Source organism: Eleginops maclovinus, chromosome 12, assembly GCF_036324505.1.
Source record: "Eleginops maclovinus isolate JMC-PN-2008 ecotype Puerto Natales chromosome 12, JC_Emac_rtc_rv5, whole genome shotgun sequence".
NCBI lineage: Eukaryota > Metazoa > Chordata > Actinopteri > Perciformes > Eleginopidae > Eleginops > Eleginops maclovinus.
In genome coordinates, this window is record NC_086360.1 from 17,248,874 (window position 1) to 17,264,147 (window position 15,274).

The window sequence follows — 15,274 nt, forward strand, 5'->3', positions numbered from 1 at the left end:
ACCCTAAATAGTAAATGTTTTTAGATAATGGTGGAAGAGTTCCCAGACATTTTGTAGTTGCAACATACAAACACATTGTTACAAGTCCTCAATTTGAAATTGTATTCTAGTATAATTAAAACAGCACTGCATCAAAATATACTTGAAGTACAATGAGTTAAATTAATATTAACTAAGGCGCATGGCCTATTTTAGACACATTTATTTCATAATATTGGATTATAATATTCATTATTAATGTTCATTGACAACTGTGGGGATCACACTAATGGTGCAGTTTATAAAAGGAAGGGGGGGTTGAATTACTTAACTTTATACACTGCTGGGTATCTATTGACCTTTCCCTGGGATCAATCAATTGTTATCTTGTTATGTAGCATATTAAATATAGAGGGAGTACAATACTGAACGGTAGTGGAGTATAAGAAAGTATAAGTATTAAGTGGATGAAAACAATGTGGCTTAATATCGAAAATATATCCATTATAATGTAATTTAAATCGTAATCTACATCTCCAAAACTAAGACGTCAGATAATAGTATGTCTGACCACCAATGTTCTTTTGATCATGGCCTGTCCCTGGTGGTTGTTCCAAAAAGTCACCCTGTTCTTCCATCTTTTTCAAACTGCAGTGAATGCAGCCTCAACTTAGAGGAAAAGTATTATCGCACGCATCTCAAAAAAACAGGTGGTAAAAGCATTGAAGAAAATCTACAAACCAAAAAGACTAGAGGATGTCTTAGATGGAGGAATACGTAAAGAAGGTGAAGGGAGTGACATCAGTGGAGACAAAAATACAGTGAAGGCTGATACTGGGATGTTTGGTTAAATCATTTTCCCCACCCATTGGAAGTGATCGTCTCAGAAAGAAAGGGGACATCGGGTGACAAAACCGTACTTGGACCCTTTGGACATGTGATTGCTCTCACTTGCTATTTGCTCTTTAATGTTAAACAAAATGGGTAACCAAGGCAACCTCAGGATGTTTTGCTTTCCCGAAGCAGTTAGAGGGACATAAATGCCATTTCTATCTATGCTCTTATCAGCACTGGACCGGAGGACACGGGCTGCCCTTCCTTGTCCCTGCGACTACAGCCTCTTTTAGGAATCCGGGGCCACCGCTTACCATTGTGCTGTCCTACAGGAAGTACGGTTCACTGCTCACTCCCAGCATTCACTGGGTTTCCTGTGTCAGGTTACCACTTCCTGTGTTTATTTTCTTTGCTTCTCGTCTGTATCCACCCTATAGAATTTTTCTAACATCCAACAAACTGTACAAAAGACAAGATGGCACTATCTTGAATATTGGGGGGACAAATGTATCTTTATCTCTTCAGAGATATATTTTTCCCTCCAAGAGGGACCATGCCTTGTCTTACTGTGACCTGTCTTTTGGCATAGCTTTAAATCCCCAAGTCTCTATCAAGTCTGCGGAAAATAGTTTCCCCCAACTAAACCAAAGCAACTTCAATCAATTTCAAATTAAGCAGTCCATTCAATGGACAATGTCATTGACAGATAAGCTTGTTACACCTTGAGAAAAGGCTAAAGGAAAGACTTTAAAACAATCTCTTCAAAGTAATTATTGCTCTGCTCAGAGTTTTTTCTCTCTACTTCTCTAAAACAAACAGCTTTGGAAAACTTAGCGGGGTGTGATTGATAGAGAGCATGAATGATGTATAAAGTCTATTCTGCCCAGATCGATAGTGAATTTCATTAGGTCACACACACACACACACACACACACACACACACACACACACACACACACACACACACACACACACACACACACACACACACACACACACACACACACACACACACACACACACACACACACACACACACACACACACACACACACACACACACACACACACACACACACACACACACACACACACACACACACTTTACTGAGGACATTGCAGGTTTCCCCGTTACAAGCCCTCTACTGTATTTCTATTGATGAACATAACAGGATGGGTATGTGGCCGTTATCGTTGCATATCAGCGCCTCTAAAGAAGGTGCCCTATCTAATGCTGACTCTGACACTTCACTCTAAGTTGCCTTGATATGGTTAGGCTTTCTACGTGCCTCCACGAACAGTTCACCTGCATGCTAAACACCAACCTCTCAACCAAAGCAACACAGGCCTTCTTCATTTACCCCTGTGAGATTCCCCCTGAGGATAACTCACCTCTATTGTCCTTCCTCTCGCTCGTCTGTATGCCCGCAGTGATGACCGTGCTGCTCCTGCATTCACATCCAACATCCACCTGGTGACTGCCATCCACCTTGACAAGGGGACAGGAACCTGCAGAGAGAGTGAATGTAGACATGATTGTATTTTGCACCATTTGGGCTGAAGTCTTTGATATACATGTCGAAATGTTTTCTCTCCAGATGAGCAGAAAGTGTTAAAAATGACTGCTAAAGTATGATGGCCTGAGAAAAAAAAATTGGGGTCTAGAAATCATTTTCAACGTTGTGTTTAGAAACAGAGCCAGTGCTGGTCTTTAGATGGTGTTCAGACACAGCCCGGTGTTATGGGACTTCAAACACCCTGTACAGACACACCAGGGACACAACTGGTGACAGATGAGGACATGAGAATAGACTCCTTTTGACCCACACAAATAGTTTTTCCTTTTAACAGAAACTGCATTTCTGTGCGATGGCTCATTTCCTCTTAGCTTATCCCAGCAATAAAGAATGGATAGAAGGATATTCAATGCCAATCAGTGAGCTCAGCAAGAGAGAAAGCAACCCAGTCTAAAAAAACTGTAAAAAACTGTCTGCACAAGAAAATATCCATATAAAAACACACAAAAAAGGTACAAGCTCTGGTGAAATACTTTCCTTTTTTTTGAAAAAATAAATGATCACAATCCTTCCCTGTAATCTCCTGCAATATTTGACACACATGTGCTGGAGAATAAATATTGCCATTTGGATGGATCCACTCACCAAAGAATATCAAACAAATTCAGAAACAATCACAAACACGCTCTACAAAGCCCCACATGGCTATAGCATACACAGCGAGCCGTTGATCTGTGAACAGACAGTGTCTGAGCATGCATCACACTTGGCGTTTTACGACAGAGGTCAATCACTGTGACCTCTGCAGGCTTGTATTTCATGGCAGGACTTGGGCAGTGGACCATGAGGTGCTCGTGGAGGGGGGGCCCGGGATGTTACTGCTCAAGATCTCATCTCCACGACTCCCAGGGGGATACCCAGCTTGGGCTTGTAATGAGAGGCTTTAACTTATTTCACGTCATATGTGTGTATGTGTAGTTTGTGAGGGGGTCCTTGGGGCACGGGAGGGACGTTGATAAATAATGAACCTATATCTGTCACTTGTCATAATACCATTTGAAAGAAAATTATGTTTTTGCTGCACCATAAATCGTACCTCTACCCCCTTGCTTTTTGTGACAAATAGTAGTCACATGTGTCTAGGATCCCAGAGAAGGACACACAATAACTGTAGACAATAGATGCTCTATATTTTTCTGTATTTAGCTGTAGTTGGACAGTTCTGTGCATTAAATCATGCTTTCATGCAAATAAGTGAAATTAGATTAGCTTAGATATACTTTATTGAACCCAATTTGAAAATGTTGTTTTGTCACAGCAGCATGTAGATAAGAGATTGCATATTATTAAATAATAATAATAATAAAACATTGACAAACAGTTAAGATTTACATATCAACAGTGAAGGATATACATCCATAGAGTATATCTATTGATTATACAATATAACTATACAAATATACATTATAAATATAATTTAAGGTAATGTACATTATTATAGGCCAGCCTATCACAAACTTAAAATAATTAAACATTGATTACAAAATGGAATTTACATTTGAGTTAGCAGAGTATTTACAGTTTTTAAATTAAATTAAATTCCTCAAGGGACAACCTGAGAACAATATACACAAATGACTGAATTAGTGTTTTTGAGAAGAAAGATTTGGTTAAGCAAACTGCATCATTGATTGATTGACTTGATTACGCCAAGCGTATTTACCCAACATATTGTTGTTGCCATGGCCAATTGTTGGAGGAAAGCTTTTTACATATCATCAGATTCACAGCTTCACAATAAAAGCACTGACACAGAGGGCAGAAATGCTGTAGGAGTCAGTAGAGAGCAAGCAAATGTATCAGTGGAGGAGAGGTGCCACAGCAGTGCACTCCGCTACACTCTTCCCGTAAAGCTCATTTGTCCCAGGCCGAGAGAGAACAAGTCTTGGTCCAAATTCCATGACTCCAGTTGTTATTATATCATGTCTGCTAAGTAGAGATGCATAGAGGCGTGCGTTTACACACTTATACTCTAAAGATCAGCTGCTCCACTTGTACTTTATAACCCCATCCACACCCACCTCCCCGTTTTCTGGGAGTTACATTCCACGCATAAAATATGCAACCCAAAAACCGCTGGGCCCCCTAAGAAATAAAGAAGACAGTTACCGTGGCAACCTTTAACAACAGCAGCACACAACATCATGCTGATGGACAGCACACTCCAGGAGGCCGGTGCACAGGTGCTATTTTCTTTCATAACATAAAGAAAAGAAAAGTCAGAAGGTGCTAATGTTTTTAAATACAAAGAAAATTACCTTACCAAATGCTATTTTTATTTCTGGGGTCGTTTGACTTTGACTAACAGCTCAAATGTCTTGTGTCCAGTGGAAATGTGTGCTTGGAGGCAGCATTTAGACATAAGGACTGTTTATGCTTAGCAAAGCAATAGTAAATTATCAAGATCGTACAGTGAACTAACCGCCCACTGTGAATACAACTAAATTATTGAAAATGTATTAAAAAATCAGTTTAGAAATTGGTCTCATTAACGTGCTGTAGAATCTTATTTGCCTGGAACTCCAATATTCACAACCAGTTTTTTTTTTATTAAATATCCAACGGAAAGAAAATAGCAGTATTAATGTGTTATCTCAATTCTTTGCAGGTAAAAAAAAAAAAAGGAAATCTGTTGGCAGACAGTAAGGGAAAATGTAGAAAGTGTCTATAATGTGATAATAAAAGGAGATGAAAAGCCCAAAGGAAACACGTGAATGATAAAGCGATGCAGAGGGGGAGTGGGAGTCGTGTTTGAGGATGTGTTAGTGGCATGGAACGTGGGTCCAGTTCCCACAAAACACTTGATCAGCCTAATTAAAAGAACCTTGGCATGATGCGTTCTGAACAGTGGGAACTCAGGCCATGTGCCAAGTCTGCACTCACCTCCTCTCTCCCACACACATCCAGGCTCTGCCACCACAACATGAGGGATGAAAGAGAGAAAGCTAATTCTGGGCAAATTCTCAAGACGCTGTGCTTTGGGATTGAGCAAAAACCAGACAGGAAACTGTATTTGAAGCACAGCAGAGGCTCATTGTCAAAGATGTATCTGCTGTCACTGACCACTGGCTCTCCTGTTTGTCCTCCTGGTCTAAAAAGTGCATCCAGCACCTTCGACAGAGTATCCTGAGTGCTAAAGTGAGTCATCTTTGGCAACTCCTGGAAAGAAAACCAGTCTCTTGGAGCACTACTGTACATATGAATCAAACTTATGTATGTGGACAGGCTGCCAGGTCATAATGCGTTGCACATTGCTGGAGCATGCAAACACATATGTAGTACACGCACACACACACACACACACACACATACACACACAGACTACACACAAAACCAGCTATGAGTGTTTATTTAAGCATTCTTTTTTCTTTTTCTTCAAAATAGACGCACCAGGGTTGCTACAACAGTAAAACACAATCTACAAAACAACCGAGCTCAGTAGAAGAGTATCATCTTACACGGGAAAAAATTGTATATTTTTATTGGGTAAGAAACTGGAAAATATTAGAGAGTACTTTGGACATCAACCTTTTTTTTCAGAATTCAAAGGAAGAATCTTGGTTTTATTATTGCTAAAGGTTAAAAAACAACATCTTATTTCCCTTCCATGAAAGATTTTATCAAACATTACACAGAAGAAGTTTAATCTGTAAAACCGTTGCGAGTATGCCATCATATTTTCCTACTGTGGAGATCATGCACAGTACATGTTGTGTGTATGAACACATTTTAATAGCATTTGCAACTATTTTCAATAATTCTGACATTTTTTTAATTGTCGTAGTGTTCCCATCATTGATTGTTGAGATCTGCAAAAGAAAAAATTGCCAGCAGCCCCTAGTGAGATGAAGTGCAAGCTGTGTCCAGTATCTGACCTCCATTATCTGCACCCTCTACCTGTACTGTGAAATCAAACCCCGCTGTTGTATTTTCATTTCTCTGCATGTCAACCTTACTACAGCACCACCTGTCCATTCAAAGCCCTGTTCCTCCAACGTGCTGCAGTGAGCGAACAGCAGAGGACAGGGCAGGTAATGGGATTGCCACACCCTGTTTGGGTTCAGAGCCATAGGAGCTCTCAGCTGTAGGACAGCCCGATGGGATGTGTCTGGGGAGCATCACTCCATGCAAGAACTGCTCAACCTGCACAAGCTTGAGCTCCATCTTTGTACAAAATAAAAAACTAAAATGGACAACAAAAAGAAATGCTCCAAAAAGCTGTGTAGAAAATTGTGTTCATGCGTGCACTGAAGTGTATGCCTATGTACAGCAGTGTCATGACATGGCTTTTTTATTTCCCCTACGTCAACTCTCTGGATCTGCACCTTGGAGATAAAAGGAACAAGAGGAAGCATTGTTGCTTTTTTTTGTAGCCAGTTCTCTAATCCTTCTTCACAATAACTATAACTCCCTTTTCTCCCCTTAGTTTCTTCTATCTATAGAACACAGGTTCTCACTGTTAACTTTTCAATTCCCCCGCAGTACTGATGGACCCTTGAGAATTACCTATGCTCTAAGATTAGGAGTGTGTAATTCATTTAGTTGTTGAGGGTATAATGAATATCATAAGATGCTTATTTTGAGTATCAAGTCTGTGTTTAAATGAGGAGCATGTGCTCTGGTTAGGGTTTTCCTATTTCATCCATTCGTCACTCTCTCCCTGATACCCCACCTTCCACGTTGATAAATCCTACAGCTCCATGCTGCATCCAGCAACGTTCTTCCCACCCTTCCACCTTTACTAGAAAAAATAAAACTTTTCCATCTTCCAAATCCCTTCATCCATGTCCTATAGGTTATCTGCCCCTACTCTAGGCATAATCCTGGCCCCTCTGGCGGAGAAAGACGGACAGAGAGAGGGAAAGAAAAGAAAGGGCCATATAGAGACACGAACAGATAGACGACAACACAGAGACACAGAGGGGGAGACAGAAGAGCCACACAGAGAGACAGAAATAAAGCAAAATAAGTAGCACAGGGAGTAAACGCAGAGAGAGGTAAATGGACAGAAAGAAAGAAGAAGTATGGAGGCAAACAGCAATGCTGTGAAGTCAGTGAAGCAACAAGAAAACGTAAACATGTTCCCTTCTCTAACGGCCTTTACAAGAGAGGGGGGGGTAGACCTGTCAACGATTGTTAACACATGTGTCCAGGCTTCCTCTAGGCCGTTTACTTGGAGACTGAAGGAGGTTGAGCACCAAAGATTTATGGCTCCCGGGGAAGAAAGGGAAGTGTGTTATTGATAAGTTGCCGAGAGAAGGCGAGGGCACCCACTGCAGTAATTAGAGGATGAACTTGCAGCCCATTGATTGAATGGAGTCCTGGACAGACACCACGGCCGCCTCATACAGTACCACAGTCACAGGGTGACCTCTATGTGGACAGTTGACCTCACCTCTGAGCTGAGAAACTAGGCTGTGGCTTTGTGTCATTATAGAGGACGCAGGAACAGTTTGATGTGATCAACAAATGGGCCTCTACAGCTGGTGTTGCATCAGAACTGAGCAAAATAGGAATCAATGATGAGCAGCCCGGCCCATGCTGAGTGTTCATGTGTGTGTCTGTGCACGCGCAGTGTGTCACTGTGTACATGTGGGAGGAGGAGGGGGGTGTGCTGCTTCTGTTAAAGCCTAGTATTATCCCAGCATTCACCAGTGTTTCCAGTGACCACAGGCTTGGAGGCTGGCCCAGTCCTTCTAGACACTGCTTAGCAATGGGACCCACTATTGTTTGATTTGGCTGCATATTCCAGTGTTTTCAGCGTAGCCTGAAAGAGGAGGGGTAAGTGGAAGCACTGAAGAAGTCTGGACTGAAAGGAGGAGAAGCGAGTCCATGTCGGCCTTCTTCCCATTCCCCAACTTTCCTAGAACTTAGGAAAAAACAACAGATGCAGGGGCTGAGTTCAAGTTCTGTTTCTTTCCATTTTTTTCTCATCCATTTGGTACCAACAATAATTCCCAGCTTGTTTCAATCGTCTGCTGCAGCAGATTTACTTAATTAGGGTGACTAAGATGGTGATAGGTATCTTTAATCAAGGAAAAGAATGTGAAATACATTCCAGAGTGGAGGAAATCATTAGGCCATACTATTTTGTCCATGCATGTTCGAATGAATGAATGTGCCAAGTGTCTTGTGCAACTAAGCAAATTAAAACGCCAGTACTAAGGGCTAAACTCTATGATTTACTTAACATAAAACAGTATTATCCCAAGCCTTTTCTTAAGGATGGATTATTGTAGCTTCTCTTCCTTGTAGGCGCTTTAGATGAAGGTTGAAACTGTTCCAGTGCTTGGAGAGTGTTCAGTGAGAGCAGTTCATCGTAACTAACGCTGAGGAACATCCAGGACACGAACCCACCTGAATCTTTTTGTCCCCCAGAGTCAACATTTTAACAGTGCAGAGCTCCCATGCGTAGCCAGGAGCTGGACTGGAAATCTGAATCCCTCCATCTCATTAATAGTAGATGCCCTCCACCCAGGGTTGGAGATGCCTGAACAATCCTCTCCTGGGTTTTTGTGATTCAAATATATTCCACTGAATGAGACACCTGTTCTGCAACTCGGGTCTCTATAACTTTGCCATGTGCTCTCTTCCAGCGACACCATCTTGACTTCTGCTCCATAAGCTACCCGTAGACCGGACAATCTTTCTAAGGACACCTAAACATGCCTATATGTTAGAAACCCAAATGATTCCACTTGGAGTATAACATGGATTGCCCAAACATACCAACCCCCACCAAACAACTCCCTCTCGCATCCGCCTTACCCTCCTCTTCTGCCCAGGTGAGTGTTGTTCAAGCTGCAGCAGCAGTGGAATTACACAGGCAAGACGAAGAAAGCGGACAATTATCTTCAATATCTGTCAGACACATGACAGCAACAGCCCCCCTTCCTACCCACCAACACATCGCACACACTCTCACACACACACGCTCACACGCCAAAGGAAAGTACAAAGAATGGGGGTGTGCTGCTCTTTTGATTGTTCAGAGGCATAGAAATTGTCTCTCTCTGTCTCTCCCTTTCCCTTCTACCCGCCTTTTTCTGCTCATTACCCACCACATTTGCATGCAAGCTGCCAAAGAGCAGGCAACGATGGGGAGGGAAATAAAATAAAAGGATTAGAACAATGGTAATCACTGGTGCAGCATGCACGTGTGTATTTACCTCTGTGTGTGTGTGTGTGTGTGTGTGTGTGTGTGTGTGTGTGTGTGTGTGTGTGTGTGTGTGTGTGTGTGTGTGTGTGTGTGTGTGTGTGTGTGTGTGTGTGTGTATGCAGGGATGCATGCAAGTGTGACAGAAAGTGAAGTGCAGAAAAAAGCTTTTTAACAGGAATTCATTTTAGAAAAGGCTTTTAAATAATGAAAAGGAAAAAAGCCAAAAGATGCAGGTTTATTTTAAATCTGCGTTCAATCTTTTTTTGCGTCAAAACAACTCTAAGAGTAATTTTCTGTATTTAAAAAATATGCAAAGTTGTACACAGATCCAACATTATAATTCAAAGTTGAAGAAAAACATGGAAGCACATTCAACACAAAAACAATTAACACAACCTGACCTTTCAGTCAGTGAGTAGCAAAAGTGAAGTAGAAGGTTTTTAGTCTGAACAGAGCATAATTAGGAAAGAACTGCCCCTGAGCTTCCCAACACTATGCTACGAAAAGTGCACTAAGTTATAACATTTTCAAACTTTTCAGCATGTCCTTAGGGCCTTCACCTTCCAATGAATGCCCCCTGGGTAGAGTGGCTCCATAACTGACATGAGCTAAAGCATGCAGACGAGGCTAATAGAGCTGGGCCATATCAGCAGAGCTGTGGGATGGTAAGGACTGGCTATATCGCAGCTCTGGGTAAGACCTGCAGGAAAGGCTCTTTTTAGAGCAGGAAAGGTCGATGAAAGACCCCCATGTGCCACAGAATGGATTATGTCTCCTTTCCTCTCAGCGCACTGATAACCACATCAGCTTCAAGGACCCCCTCAGGGCCGGTGCAGGTGAGGCGAGCAATCTCTCTCACTTACAATCATGAATCCTTGATGCATTAACTGTGTTCAGATGCATGTGAGTGCAGAGCAGTCCATGCTAAAGGGAACAGATGGGGATAATGGATGGAATGTGTTAGTGTGGAGGAAGTAGAAACAGGAGACCAATCAGCAGAAGCACAACAAAGCTAGGGAATGCTAACCTTTGAAGGACTAGCAGTTTGAAAGAGGCGGGTGAGTGGGGATCTGTGATAATAGCAAACACTTGATCACGCCATTACCTCGAATTAGGGATAATTAGCCTCGGTAAACTGGGCACGAAACACGCCTATGATGTTGGGCCCAGAAGGCATGCTGTGGTACCTTTTACAGCCCGGTGGCTGATTTTGGGCACACACAACTGCTGCTCACAGCACGGCGAGGAAACGATAAAAAGAGTGGGCCCGGCTGGCTGGTAGCAAACTGGGAGTAATTATCAAAGAGAGCTTATAATCAAACATCCGAATCGCAAACATGGACTATAAAACCCCTTTGGCTTACATCCAGGAGTCGTTTTATCCAATTAGGTAAATGGCTGTAATGTGGGGGGATTGTGGTGGGGATGAGGGGAGGGGGCTGAGGCAATAAACAAGTAGGGCTCTACAATCATACATTGCAGGGGATATTTGTCAATAGTTCTGTGTTTAAGTTATTACTCCATTGTTCTACGTTAAAATAAACCTTCAAACATTTTAGTCATTTCAAATCTGGCTGCTGACATTGGAAAGTAACAATAGCTTTTAGCTATTTGCCCATTCCAATTAGCATTCACTGTATCTGTATTTAATTACCCAATGTTACGATAGGAGGAATGGTAAATCAAAGGTGTAGTTTATTCTGGTGGAAGGTTAAAATAAATAAAACCTTTTTTCACCTTGTTGAGATCTTCCAACTATTGAACAGAACTGAACAATCCAGGTAGCTACTTCATCTGTAGCCATTTAGATTGTTTGAATACGGTATGTTTGTACATAGAAATCACCACCAACCACTAACAGTGGGTAATGCCTGAGAGATAAACCAGTGACTTTCGCTCTCATTTTAAAAAGGTCTTTGCGGTTTTGATGTACCACAACCCCTTGTCATTCCCTTTCAAGATCAGTATTTAAACACTGATTGCGACAGCTCTCACTTTAAAGAGCTCTTGCCTCACTTACCTCTCTCTGTGTGAGTTAACTGGGAGCTGGACTGTTCATGGTGATGAAATCCAGATACAACCGTGTGTGTGTGTGTGTGTGTGTGTGTGTGTGTGTGTGTGTGTGTGTGTGTGTGTGTGTGTGTGTGTGTGTGTGTGTGTGTGTGTGTGTGTGTGTGTGTGTGTGTGTGTGTGTGTGTGTGTGTGTGTGTGTGTGTGTGTGTGTGTGTGTGTATGTGTGTGTGTGCAACAACTCCACACCAGAGAGGTATGTACCATGCAGGGTAAAGAGAGGAAAGATGCTAAACTTGTGGCCTTCAGAGTTCCTGAAACCTGAAAGTCACATTCCACATCATCTTGACACTTCATAGGCTACTGAACAATCTGGGCTCCCTCTTTGTGAGTGACAAGCTTTGCACTGTGGGCTGTTGCCATGCACTTGTTAACCCTGCTCCTCTTTCCTTCTGCCATTCAAGGCACGGCTCACACTACAGCAATACTATGTTAAGAGCTATGCAAATAGCAATTTCAGACACCACAAGCAAGAGCGGGATATTTATGGAGAAGCCTCTGAGTTGCGTAGAAAAACATGTGTGGTTAAGGGGCTGACATCACGATAGAAATCGGAGAGGGCAGTACAAACTGCTTTTTTACAGGACCATTTCAACGGAATTAAATAAAACATATTCAACATTTAGGGAAATTCGCTCATTAGTGAGGGTATATTAATATTGATTTGCTTTGTGATGTGCTTTGCATTTAGGGAAGACTGCAAGCAGAAGGGAATGCCCCTTGAGCATATGCTATTATTTTTACATTTAGATTCCAAGGCTCATCCTTTTTTTTTTTTTCATTCAATTTAATTTCTGTGATTTTAGTTGGCAAGTTTAGTATTATTTTTTTAAAGAGATATATCAGTATAAACTACAACGTCATCAAATATCAAAATAAACAAATGTTTTCGTATTTTTAAATAACAATGAGTTTTGCATTAACCCTACAGAATTGGAAAATACAACATATTTCATCAGGTATGTTGTCATTAATAACCCCCTGCAGAATACCACGAACCAAAAATAAATGGGTTTCTGTTACATATCACCAAAACCATGGATTATGCATGACAAAATAAGTTATATGTTACCACTAACCTGAGGGTAAAAACAGAGTGGGAAGCACAGGTGAGCAATAACAGAAGAGGTGTGTGTTTTTTAAAACCTGCAAAAGTGTGCATGTGTGTGTCTATGCATGTGTGGGAGCCTTTGTCAGCGAGGGACAGCCAGACACCGACTCCTCCAGATGCAAGCACCTACGCTTCGCTCAGTCTCAAACTCCTCCGCTAATAAACTCCAATATTAATTGCCTCATCTTAACTCAGGAATGTGGGTTTAACTCTTTCCTGCCCGTACAGGCTGCACTTGACAGCCTTCCCAGCCCAGGGCCGGGCTGCAGACTCACTCAGGCATGAGATGCTGGCTGTTCGTACATATACGGGGCATGTCCTACATGAGCAGACACATACAGAGCTGCTTGATAGTGAGGTGGCCTCTATCCCCGCGGGGCCGTAACAGGAAAACACAAGAGCAACCGGGATGATGTTTCCTGTAAACACCTTAGTGTTGCAGTGCAGGTGGTAGGGCGGCAGTGTGTGTTGGTGTGTATGTGTAGGTCCTACAAGACTTTTTTGATGTTTTTTTAACATTAGAGATGTTTGAATCTGTGTCTGACAAAAGAAAAAAAATCTCCAACAGAGTCAACGATTCTTTGTCAAAATAATTTTCTCTTGACTCGGCTGTTCTGTGGAGCTTTCACTATATAGACAGCAACACCCCATCTCTTCAGATCTTACATACAGTAGTTTGTGGTCTTCCACTTACATCATTATTCTCCACCCTACATCATTCTGTCAGTTGATGAAGAGGGAAGACCCAACTGCTGATTGATGTGATTTACTGCCTGACCTCAGAATATTAAATCATTAGGCACAGTTCCTGCTTTGAAGGAATCTTAATCCTGTTGACCAGATAGCAACACTACTGTCTGAAACAATTACCAGTGGCCGCTATGGCATAACTGTGGGTACAAATCATAGACCGTTAGAAAAACATACAAGCATCATACGGGCCATCACTCAAAAGGTTCCAGACAGGGAAGTTTTTGAGCTTTGATTTGGGTGTGCTGCTTGTCCCTGTCATCTTGGTGGACCAGTGCAAGAGCCACAAAATCCAAAATAAGTTGAAGAACAGAAAGCCTTGGTGGAGCAGAAGTGGGAGAAATAAGTAGCAACCACAATCTCCTAAATCTCTATAAACAGAATCTGTAGGCAACAGGATAAGAGTTGGATATCAGAAGCCTCCTGGTTTCTACTTTAATCTGAGCAGTATTGACAAATCAGGTTCTAACCGGCTTTGGTTTAATGCCTGTAAACAGTCCTTGTAGAGAGCAAAAGAGCTGAAACACATTGGCTAAAATGCAATCTCCACACCATTCACCTTTAGTCGGATCAGGATTCTTTTAGCTTGGACACTTGCTGAAATCGGGTTGTATGTGTCATATCTCCAACTCATTGCTACTATTGGCCCTCATATCCCCTGTTTTGTCTACAGGGAACCCAAAAATATAGCCTTTGTCCCTTAAATCCCAGATTGCAACTACCACAGCTGACTGCAACAGGAGAGAGACACCTGTCAATCAATGAAAGAAATCCATACTAAAAAACAAAACCAAGAAACTGTTTTGTGGAAAGCAATAATTCCTTATTTGAGATGGATGTTTGGAGTCAGCATAACCATATGCGGCTTTGCACTGGTTAGATCACTCTTTGTAGATTTTTATTCAAAGATGTAATATCCTAAACTCAATTAAGTCATCTTTTATAGTGTTCCCTGTGTTTCTCCTGCAAGGTATGATCATGACCAAATATTAAAACGCATGTGTTTGACGCATGTCAGCATGCGTGTAAATGAACAGATTTAAAAGAAATTTCCACCATGGTACTAAACAAACTTTGTGTGTGTGTGTGTGTGTGTGTGTGTGTGTGTGTGTGTGTGTGTGTGTGTGTGGGGGTGGGTGGGTGGGCTGGGTGGGTGGGTGGGTGAGGGTGGGTGGGTGCGTGTGTGCGTGCGTAAGGGCGCTTTCCTCCTTAATGAGTCATTAATCCGAAGACTAGCCAAGCAGGCAACAGATGCAGCCGCATACAACTTCTATGGGAACCGCACAGGTGGGAGGGGGAGGCTAGGCCGGAGAAGACGGGGGGAGGGGTGTTTAGATAATTAAGGAACAAGTTCAAGAAATATTAAAAGGATTAGAGATTAGTTATGGTGTATGGTTTTCTGTGCTGGAAATAGTGAGCATTAGTGTCATGATGCACAGACAACAGCAGCGCTGTGTGGAATTTAATCGAATGCAAAAGGTCAAACAGAAATGACATATCACTTTTTTTTATCTTGTATCGTGCACATGTTTACACACATGTATCCGACTTGAGAGAAGCGTGTGACCGTTTCACTCCAGATTTGTAAAAGCATGAAACAAGTGTACGGTGTGCATGAAACACCATTTCTGGTTGACATTCTCCAAATCAACCAAATCCACCCTCAGGACCAAGCAGAGGAAAGATGCTTCCGGCCCTTATGCAGCAGAGAAAGTCATGATTAGGAACGTTATGATTCAGCTCGCACTCCCTCAGAGGTGTCAGCCAATCTGTGGGTTGGTGGCAGTGTGAATC

General features: G+C 42.1%; 1 long non-coding RNA gene across 1 annotated transcript in view; it reads right to left on the minus strand.

Moving 5' to 3' along the window:
• Positions 1–2,205: 2,205 nt before the first annotated feature.
• LOC134873284 (uncharacterized) overlaps positions 2,206–15,274 on the minus strand; it is a 40,054-nt gene continuing 26,985 nt past the window's right edge. Inside the window, exon 3 of the long non-coding RNA XR_010166943.1 lies at positions 2,206–2,322. This is a non-coding gene — a long non-coding RNA (uncharacterized LOC134873284). The remainder of the gene's footprint in view (positions 2,323–15,274) is intronic.